The following is a 10,737-nucleotide window of genomic DNA, read 5'->3' as shown; positions in this document are numbered from 1 at the left end:
GGGAGTTATACTCTTGATGGTAAACAATCAGGCAAATAGCTGCATCATTACAGAGACATGATACATGCTTTCTGAGAGTACAGGACACCATGAAGGAACATAACAGGCCCATCTAATGAAGGACACTTGTGCAACAGCATTTGTCGGGGGCCGTCTGTCCTGAATGTTTGGCCCAGTGGGTGCCACAGCCACAACATGCTTCTCATAGTTGCCGTCTAGGTCTGGTGAGGATTCCTTAAAAGAAAAGCAGCTGTCATTCAGGGTTTGCCTCAGAAAGAAATCAAGATTGGTATCCTCCTTCGTTTGCTTTGATTTGTAGAGTTTGAAGAGACTTCAAGAAGCCAGATCACCTGCCTCGCAACTGTGGGCATCATTCACATCACAGTCTATGAATGGAGCTTCCAGAATTGCACACGCAGCCAGTTAATGACAAACCCTGAATTTTTAAGTAAAAGTTTTAATTTGATGGAAGGATAATTGAGCAACTGTGACCTTACAGAACATTTGTTACCACTCCTCTCCCATTCTGCCTTTAAAATGACATTGGCAGAGATTTCAACTATGCTCTATAACTCTCTTCAGGAAGCATGAAAATCACTCTAATGAATTCCATACTTCCGTGCTTTGCTTTGTGGTGGTGGGCACTGGCCTGAATGGAAACCTTTGGTCTGGTGGCTTAACCATTCCACTATAAAGGAAGGAAGGCAGGAGGAGAAAACAAGGAGGCAAAGAAGGAAAGAAAAGAAAGAAAAGGAGATGGAGAAAAGGAAAGAGAATGAGAAGGAGGAGGAGAGGCTGAGGTGGGAAGATCACTTGAGGCCAAAGTTCAAGACCAGCCTGGGCAACATAGCAACACCTCATCTCTACAAAAAATAAAAAATTAGCCAGGCATGACGGTGTGCACCTGTAGTCCTAGCTACTCAGGAGGCTGAGACAGGAAGATCGCTTGAGCCCAGTAGTTAGAGTGCGACAAGGTAGAATTGTGCCACTATGCTCCAGCCTGGGCAACAGAGTAGGACCCTGTTTAAAAAAAAAAAAATAGAGGAAGGGACAAAAAAAGGAGAAATAAAAATAAAACAAATATTTGATGCAATATTTTACATTAATGTAAAAAAATCCACAATGAACAAACTATCAAAATGTTCAGTGAAGACAGGCTCAATATCACTGATTTTTCCTCTTATCTGAGGTTCCAATATGGCTCAGCATGACACGGACACCCACATTCATTTGTGGGAGCATGCTGGGTTGGTTTGTTCTTACTAAGATTTGAGAATCCATGGGCCCAGGTGAATATCTGGAGCTGGTGTGTAGTAGCTAGCGAGAGCCTATTCAATGCAACTCCTTCCAACTCCAGGTTAAGAACATGATATTGATATCAAACATGGTGAGTGTTTAATCAGGGAAATTGGCTAAGGCTACAAATTAGGGGCTTCCCCACCCCCACCCCCTGCCCCAGAGAGCTGGTTTAACAACATCTACCTACTGGAAGGCTTACTTACTCTCTGTTTAGGAACAAACACCAGTGAGGGCAAGTTTTAGTTAAAACTCTCTCTACTATGGGTACAATTGACATTTGGGCCTGGCTAATTCTTTGTTACGGAGGCTGCCCTGTGCATTGTAGGATGTTTAGCAGCATCCCTGGCTTCTACCTTCTAGATGCTGATAACACACTCCTGTTACCCCAATGGTGACAACCAAAAGTCCGCAAACATTGCCAAATGTTCCAGGGGATGGGGAGGGGTTGGGGAGGGGATGGCAATTTGTTTGGTTCAAGAAGGGACAGCTCCAAACTGAAGAAGCCAGAATGCTGTGCAAAGCAGTTACTTCCTGCGCTTTCCAGCACAAGGAGGCAGCGGTTGTAGCCTGCTGACCTTGGAATGATCCTACTGAGAGGTGGGGTTGGGGAGGCGGGGGAACAACTTTCCCAGTTCCTTGGTGGAGGTTTGTCAAGCTTCTCTTTGCCTGAGGATTGGCCTTCTTAGGCAAACAAACATTTGGTTAGTTTGACGGGTAATCCAAATTATGATTAGAAACAGATTACCCAGCTCGAGACTTGTTTGGCCGGGAACAAAACCACCCACACAAATCCCTAATCACTTTCCAGGAAGAGGCCTCTCTTTAACTGGGATTGGGGACAAAAGCCTTTTCTTGAACTTTAATCTTTTCATATATTCTTAGATCCTTGTGCCTCTCCTTGAAAAAAGGAGGCAGCTCTTAGCCAAGTTGAGTCTCTGAGCATACTCCACTGCCAGTGCAGGGTCAGGCTACAGTGTGTGTACAAAGGGTGGTCACCTGCAATCAGAACTTGCATGCTAGATTTCCGATTTTCTAATCACCAAGATTTTGAATGAAATATAAAATGAAATAATCTTTGAGACAGCCTTCAAACTTTTTTTTTTTTTTTTTGAGACAGAGTCTTGCTCTGTCACCCAGGCTGGAGTGCAGTGGCGCGATCTCCGCTTACTGCAATCTCCGCCTCCCAGGTTCAACTGCTTCTCCTGCCTCAGCTTCCTGAGTAGCTGGGATTACAGGCATGCACCACCACACCCAGCTAATTTGTGTATTTTTAGTAGAGACAGGGTTTCACCATGTTGGCCAGGATGGTTTCAATCTCCTGTCCTCGTGATCTGCCCACCTCGGCCTCACAAAGTGATGGGATTACAGGCGTGAGCCACTGTGCCCGGCCGGCATTCAACTCTTTTTAAAGAATATTTAATTTACCATGTTTAAAAATGGTTTGCAATAAATTTTCAGCCACTCTGTCCTATGTCATACTCACATATGCACACACACACACATACCCACACACACTCATTTTGGCAGCAGCTGTAGCCAGATGGTATCTTCATCCTGGATGCCTCTTGATTCCCAACACACAGCTGTTGAGTCGGCCCTCATGTTTTCCAGCTGTCGTTTGCAGAATTAGAAGCTGGACAACTGAGGGAGAAGAGACAAAGCTGGGCTAAGTGAAAGAGGACAGACCAATGTATCCCTTTCTTGGAATCTCAAAGATCCAAGGACTGTGTTGGGAGAATCAGGACTGGTCATCTAGGCACCAGAAAACACTCATCCACCTGCTGTCACCCATGCAACCAGAAACCCAAGCCTTTCTTTAGGTGATTAAGGAAACTAAACAACTTGTCATTTCAACTAGTATCCCTGGGATGACAACTCCCAAATCTTTATCTTTAGCCTTACCACATACTTGAGCTCCAGATCTGAATTTCCAGTGCCTATTGGTCAGGTGCGGATGTACATCAGCCAGCCCCTCAAATGCAATGTGATCTACATAGGGATCACCATTCCCAGTCTAGCAGCCCCTCTTCCGGGGCTCCCCCTCTCAGTGGTATCCCTCGCTGTCCACACAGGGGCTTGAAGCCTTGAGTCACCTTCAAAGCCACCTTCTCCACTCCGATACCCACTCTCTCATATCTGCCTCTTATTTTCATTTCTGTGGGAACGATTCTCTCTCCCACCTAGATGACTGCACCACTCTGGCACCAGTCACTCTGTCTCACCCAGACGCTGTTTCCTAAATAGCTCAAACATTGCCTCCTACTTATCAAACATCAGTGGCTCTTCTTGACCTATAATGCTCCTAAACAAGTTTTTCAAGGGCAGCCATGGTTTACCTGCAACCCCATTTTGCTATTCTCATCTGTCCTTGGGTCCTTCCCTGTCTTCCAGCCCTTACAAATTACTTGTCTAAGGTATAAAATGGCAAACACACCCTACCCTTGCTAAAGCTACTTCCTCATCCCTTTTTCTGACTATTAACATTAGTCCTAGATCAAATGCTCCCTCCTTACCCTGGAAAACCTGTTTCCTCTTCATTCCCGTGATACTTTGTAATACATAATACATATTTTAATAGGCTTTATTCTTTAGAGCAATTTACATTTCACATATACATTTTATACTCTAGCCAGTCCTCCCCCTGGACTGAGGGAGGAGGCACAACACCTATATCTACTAGTTAATTGCTTGGGAAATAGTTGTTGAATGAAAACCAATTCCTAGAAAAAGACAGCCCAATGAGACAGATGAGATCAGGATAAGATTAACTTCAGGGGCAAGTGTATCCAAAGCATAAAATATAATAACAGGAGTGTGGGGAGGTGGGAAGGACAGGGGCAGAACCACACCCCCTTTTTGGCATTGAGAAAAGGGAGGAGGCCCACCCCACATTAAATCTGCAATTCCCTCAGGGATCCACCACCTTCATCTATGGGAAGGATGGCAACTAAGCAATGTCCCAATGACTGTGCCAGCACAGAGGACAACCTGAACACTCCCCCAGGTCTAAGGGTTCAGAAACCAACCCCCTGAAAGTTTGCTGTGCCAAGCACACACTACTGAGCTTTGCTCCAAAGAGTTCCTTAAATGTGGTAACTTGATACTAAATCTTCTCTTAGTGCTGATCACGTATTTAAACTGTGGTTCTTCTACTTGAAATGATCTTTTTAAAAAAAGTCTCAGAGGACTACTGATTAGAGTAATTACAAGGAAAACACACTTCCTAAACCAAAAGTTACTTTAAAAGCTGTCGACCCTGTTGAAGTGACTAGAAAAACTGAAAAGGTGGAGAGGCCAATGCATTATTATTTTTTTAAACTCATATTCAAATCTTATTTGTAGAGCACCTACCCTATTCACAGAAGTTACTGGATCTGTCACATGTCACGCGAGGTAAGTGGCATCATCTCCTTTTCAGAAACGAGAAAACTGAGATTCAGGAGCATGTATGTGAGTTTACTTTGTCTCTTAATTAGCTCATAAGTTTTTTGAAGTGAGCCCATGTGTACTCAAACCTACAGTGTCTTCCACAGTGTCAAAGAATGCTATACGTTCGACAAATACTTACTGAGCCTCAGAAGTAAGATGTCCTACTCTTTGACAGAAGACATGTCTTTGGTAATTTTTCTCCTTCCTATACACCAGAAGCCACCTCCTCTCACCTCTCAGAACCCCCACATGGCAGCCAGGAGAACGAGCCCCCAGCCTTCCATCCACAAGGAGTGCATAATTAACAGAGCGCCTCAGGTGCTGAGCTCCGAAAGCCCAGGACCGGGTCCCACCTCCTATGGGCTCCCAACCTTCAGTTGACTTTGTCTGGCCTAAAGTCCTCCACGGCCTTGCCAAACTCTCCTCAGACTGCAGAGGAAGGTATAAAGCACTCCACCCAGGCCAGGCGCGGTGGCTCATGCCTGTAATCCCAGCACTTTGGGAGGCTGAGGTGGGCAGATCACCCGAGCTCAGGAGTTCGAGACCAGCCTGGCCAACATGGCAAAACCCCATCTCTACTAAAAATACAAAAATTAGCCAGGTATGGTGGCGTGTGCCTGTAGTCCCAGCTACTCGGGAGGCTGAGGCAGGAGAATCACTTGCACCTGGAAGGCAGAGGTTGCAATGAGCTGAGATCACTCCACTAAACTGCAGCCTGGGTGACAGAGTGAGACTTCATCTCAAGAAAAAAAAAACACACACAACACTCCACTCAACCTTCCTTTCTTCACTCTAGGATCAGACTTACAGTGTGACAACTGTCTTACCTTCCTTTAGCTCCCTTGCCACTTTCTCATAGACTTTCACACTACTAAAATCCTGCCATGTTTGATCCCGTCTTGATGTCTGCTTCTTGGGGGACTGGGGACTAATATGCCCCAGTTTTTGCTTGAATAAATAATTAGTAATCTTCATTCCCTTAAGAATATTTAGCAAACACCTATTATGTGCTGGGAATCCAGGGCTGAACAACAAAAGCATCTGTGCCCTTATCAGTAACAGATTAATCAAATAATTGCAAAAATTAAAAGTAGAGGGAGCTGTGATGAGATGCGAGGGGGAACCTGACCTATTCTATGGGAGTGGGAGAGAATCCCCTGAAGGATGAGTTAACCAGGCAAAGGTGTGGAGTATTTCAGGCTGATGAACAGAAGGTGCAAGGCCCTGGGCTATTAGGGAGCTCCCCAAACAAAAGGACCTGGAGGAGGCTTCAGACAAAGGAGGGGAATGCAGAGCGATGTGACTGAAGAGGATGGCCTTGTGGGCCACCTTGGCAATTTGGAAAGAAGATTTCTCTTTCTAGAGTGCAAGCTCTTTGAAAGCAATTACCTTGTAGCAGCCCTCTTTGCTAGTTATGGCATAATGCTTTGCACAATGCAAATGCTCACTAAATATTTGTTGAATCAAAGTAATAGAAATCAGTAAGGAAATAACTCGATTTTTTTTGCGTTATTCTCCCTATCACCAAGGGCACAGCAAATTAGCCAAATGCGTCAACAACGTAGAAGCTTCTGGCCCCTGTTGGCTGATAAAACTGATGATGACAATGAGGATGATAATTCCCAGGCATTGGTCTAATTGTTGGAGAGATACAAGCAGAGAGATGCTGTGGAACATGCTCTGGATCAAACTGTCCAAATACTGGCCCAGCTGGGTGCGGTGGCTCATGCCTGTAATCCCAGAACTTTGGGAGGCCAAGTCAGGCAGATCACTTGAGGCCAGGAGTTCGAGACCAGCCTGGCCAACATGGTGAATCCCGTCTCTAACAAAAATACAAAAACTAGCTAGGCATGGTGGTGCACACCTGTAATCCCAGCTATTCCTACTGAGGCAGGAGAATCGCTTAAACCTGGAAGATGGAGGTTGCAGTGAGCCCAGAGCACCCCCCACTACACTTCAGCCTGGGAGACAGAGCGAGATTCTGTCTCAAAAAAATATATATATATACATATTGACCTTACCACTTCCTACTTGGGTGACCTTAAGTTACCTAATGTCACTGCATCTCAGTGTCCTCATCTGTAAAGCAGAATTGATCACACTACCTCCATTGGAGCACTGGGGATGGGAGATGGGTATAGGAAATCGTTATAGAAAGCACCTTCAGCATACTGTCTGGTACAGAGCAAGCGTCCAATAAATGGTACCAATTGTTAATATTCACACGTGGTCCTCTCAGCTGAGATAAGAGAACATGCACAGAGAGATTTCCCAAACCAGAGGGAGTTGTCATAAACTGTCACCGGAACTGCATGGGATCACTTCTGATGCAGGAGGCCACCTTTGAGGACCCGCTGGAGAGGCTGCAAACCATGAAGCCTGGCCAAGCCCAGGCTTGCACTTTACACACTTGGACTCTGAATCCCACAGTAGTATTTAAATACAGATCTGAACATCAGACTAGACAGTGCACCACTAATGTGCGGGTATATGCGACATGCTCACAAGGCAAACAGTGGCTGGGGAAAGGACACACAGCTTCTAGCTTTTCTGTCCTGGAGGAGAGAGGCTGTACCTTTTTTGGCTCCATTTCAGAGCAGCAAAAGGCAGCATCATGAGCAGACACGGCCTAGTTCCTGCCTCTCGGGTTTGTTTTCCCATGTGGGACATTGCAGTTAGATCCCGAGCTTAGAAGAAAATGCCTACAGAATCAAAAGGGATAAAAGGAGGAAAAATACCTGGCTTCTGCCCCAAATGCTGTGCCCTAGCTGGCTCCAGCTGCCTTGGAATGGGGCAGGGTGGATGGGTTGTAATTGCCAGGGCAGAGATATGAGGTATGCAGGCCTACGTGCACTGCCTCACACATCACGAGGCTGGGAGGGGCTCTGTTTAGTCAGTGTCCAGCTGATAACGACCTGAATCCTTAGGATGCCAGCTGCCTGCCAAGCTGGACATGTACAGACAGTGGCACCCAGAGGTCCAGGAGACAGAACAAAGGGCCTGTTACTGAGTCAGCCCTGTCTAAGCGTGTCATCCTTACTGAAAAAGGTTTTGGGCAGGCTGGCAGAGAGGCTAGGTCCCAGGAAGCCCAGAATTCTGGAATGGAGACAGTCAAATTCTAAAGGGGCTCTCTGCTGGCAGATTCCTGTCAATGATTCAACCTGGGCTCTCTCAGTAGGATCTGGCAGTTGGGCCATACCTTCCTAAGAGTATTCTTTCCCCTGCCTCCCACTGTTGCTAGGCCCAGCTGGTGCTGGCTCTCTTAGTGCCCTCTTGTTTAGGGGGACCACATCCATCAGGGCCTAAAACCTTCCCTCTCCCCTTTTCACCAGGACATAATGATATTAATGATGGCTAACACATAGTTAGCACTTACATCAGCCACTTACTGCTCTAAGCGCTTTACATATATGTTGACTAATCTACTCATCACAACCACCCTATGAGACGTGTACCATTATTTTCCCATTTAACAGATGAGTAAACTAAGGTACAGAGAGTAAATACCTTACCCAAAATCATGCAGCTAGTGAGGTGGCAGAGCCAGGAAGCAAGTCCAGGTGGTCTGAACCCAGGGTCCCTGCTCCTAAACATTATGCTGTATTTCTCCTTGGTTCATGACCAAGTTCTTACTGATTAAAATTAGTTTAAAGTCATCCGATTCCTAGGCCTGCTTTTCCAGAATGAACAGCACTCAAGCTCAGAGCTGGGATTTCATAACTTCCTATTTTATGTATAGTAAAATTGAGAAATGTTTACAAATTAGGAGAGGCTAGGAAGGGAAGCCGAGCAACTCAAAAATGTGATATCCGCTTTATGATGAAAACTCTGGTCTTTTTAGCCAAGTGAGTACTCGGACAAAATATCCCTCTTAATGCAAGCTATGCCTTAGATTTTCTAGTTTAAGAGACACTCATAATATAAAAATTAGCTGGGTGTGGTGGCAGGCACCTGTAATCTCAGCTACTCAGGAGGCTGAGGCAGGAGAATCACTTGAACCTGGGAGGCAGAGGTTGCAGTAAGCCAAGATCATGCCATTGCACTCCAGCCTGGGTGACAGAGTGAGACTCTGTCTCCAAAAAAAAAAAAAAGAAAAGAGAGACGTTGTAATTCAGTTAGGGGAACTGGGTACATAGGAAAAGCAGCTCATGGTTTGTTTATAGCACTCCCCACCCCCACCACCACCACCACCCAGGCACCTCACCCCAAGGAGAAATAGCAGCCTTACAAATTTGAATGTTGTGGCCAGATTGGTGAGCCATTCCCAGAAAGAGGGAATTCTTTGTAGCCATGGAAGTAATGGATGATCTAACATTACTGACCACTTAATCACTAGGTACTTTATGTCATTTAATGCTCGCGAAAAGCCTAGGACATTGTTACTATTTTCCCCACCTTGTAGATGAGAATGCTAATGCTCAGAGATCTTATAGACTTGCCCAAAGTAAGTCCTGGTGAATCTAGGACTCAAACCCCATCTGAATCCAAACAAGGGAAGGACTCAGTGCCAATCCAAGCCCAACTTTCCCAGGAGCCTTCCCTGTCTCCTCTGACCCACGTCAGCCCCTGTGTTTTGACATAACTCTATTACCTGTCATCTTGGCCACAATCTGCACTTATTACCATTGTTTCATGCTGGGCCAGTCTTATTGGCCAATCAGATTGTAAATTTTGGGGAGAGTGACACTGGGTTGAATTTTGCTTCAGGCTATTTCAGGACAGACAAACTGGGAGAGCTAAACACCTAGAACCACAGCCTGGTCTCCGTAGTCGGGGTAGGTCCATCACTTCATCCCTAGAAAGTGTCGGTTTGGCTTTATGAGTTTCTAAACCATTCATTGGGAATAGCTTACATGTTATTCTTGCCCTCCTTTGTCAATCTCTTTACTGCTACTGCAATTGGGTCCAGATATTGCAAATCCTTCCCGAAAGTAACTAACTCTGACTGCATTGTCACTAACTTGGGTTTAGCACAAGAGGGAAAGGTAGCTGAGTTTCCAATTCTGCTTCTCTTTGACTGTAGCTTACCATGCTGCAGGCCCTTCCTCCCATGATGGCACTAATCAACATGAGCCTAAGCTCTAATCTCAACCCTCTCCCAAATCCCAACACGTCAGACTAAATAATAATAAGGCCACAGGGCAGGCACACTGAGGCATGTGTGCGTCATTAACCAAGTCAAAGCCAAGATATATTCCAGGGCAGTTTACGATGCAGAAGGCGCCCTCTAATTTAACAAAAAAGCAAGAGGGCTCGGTGTTTCCTTTATTTCCCGAAGTAAAGAACAAAAGCTTTTCTCACAGTAAAAAGCTTGAACCCACTCAACCTGATCCTGTTCTCCCAGTCAACAAGCACATTGATGTCAGTAAGAGTGTCCAGACATATATAATCATGTATGAAGGTCAACAAAAGTTAGGCGTCATCTCTTTCTGCCACCTCTCCAGAGGATGTGATAGTGAGGGTGTTGTCAGCTAACTGCTTCAAAGGCAAGCAGGGCAGTAGGCTGTTCCATGTCCCCTGAGAACATGAACATTACTTTGCACCATGATTTACTGAAATAAAAGCAAACAGGAACCAGCAGAGACAGCTGTGAAATGAGATGGTGACGTCTTCCTGATGCCTTTCAGCTGCTTGGATCTCCCCATTTTAAGACAGATAATGAGGCCGTCTTAGGCTCAGCCCTTTTCTGATCCCATCTCTTTTCACTACACTGTGCCTGTGCAGTGTGCTGATACCTCCATGTTTTTAAAGGGAAGTTCCTCTGATCAGTGACTCCATAGGAATGTGTCAATGTTTAGCCTCACACTACAGGGTGATGACAGCCAGCCTTTTTTTTCCCTCCTCTTAGGTTATACGAGCATCTTAAACATAGTGGAACTCACAATTCCAGCTTCATTCCAAACTAGTGAGATATTTCTCAGCTGCTTCCTCCACCTGCTCCTCAGGTCCAGCGTACAGAGCATTTGCCTAAGTCAGCATGCTAGGTGATAACCACAAAGCTTTTCCTGC

The sequence above is a fragment of the Symphalangus syndactylus genome, chromosome 9 (genome assembly GCF_028878055.3).
Source record: "Symphalangus syndactylus isolate Jambi chromosome 9, NHGRI_mSymSyn1-v2.1_pri, whole genome shotgun sequence".
Lineage (NCBI taxonomy): Eukaryota > Metazoa > Chordata > Mammalia > Primates > Hylobatidae > Symphalangus > Symphalangus syndactylus.
The sequence above is the reverse complement of the archived record's forward strand: the minus strand, read 5'-3'. Positions refer to the sequence as shown.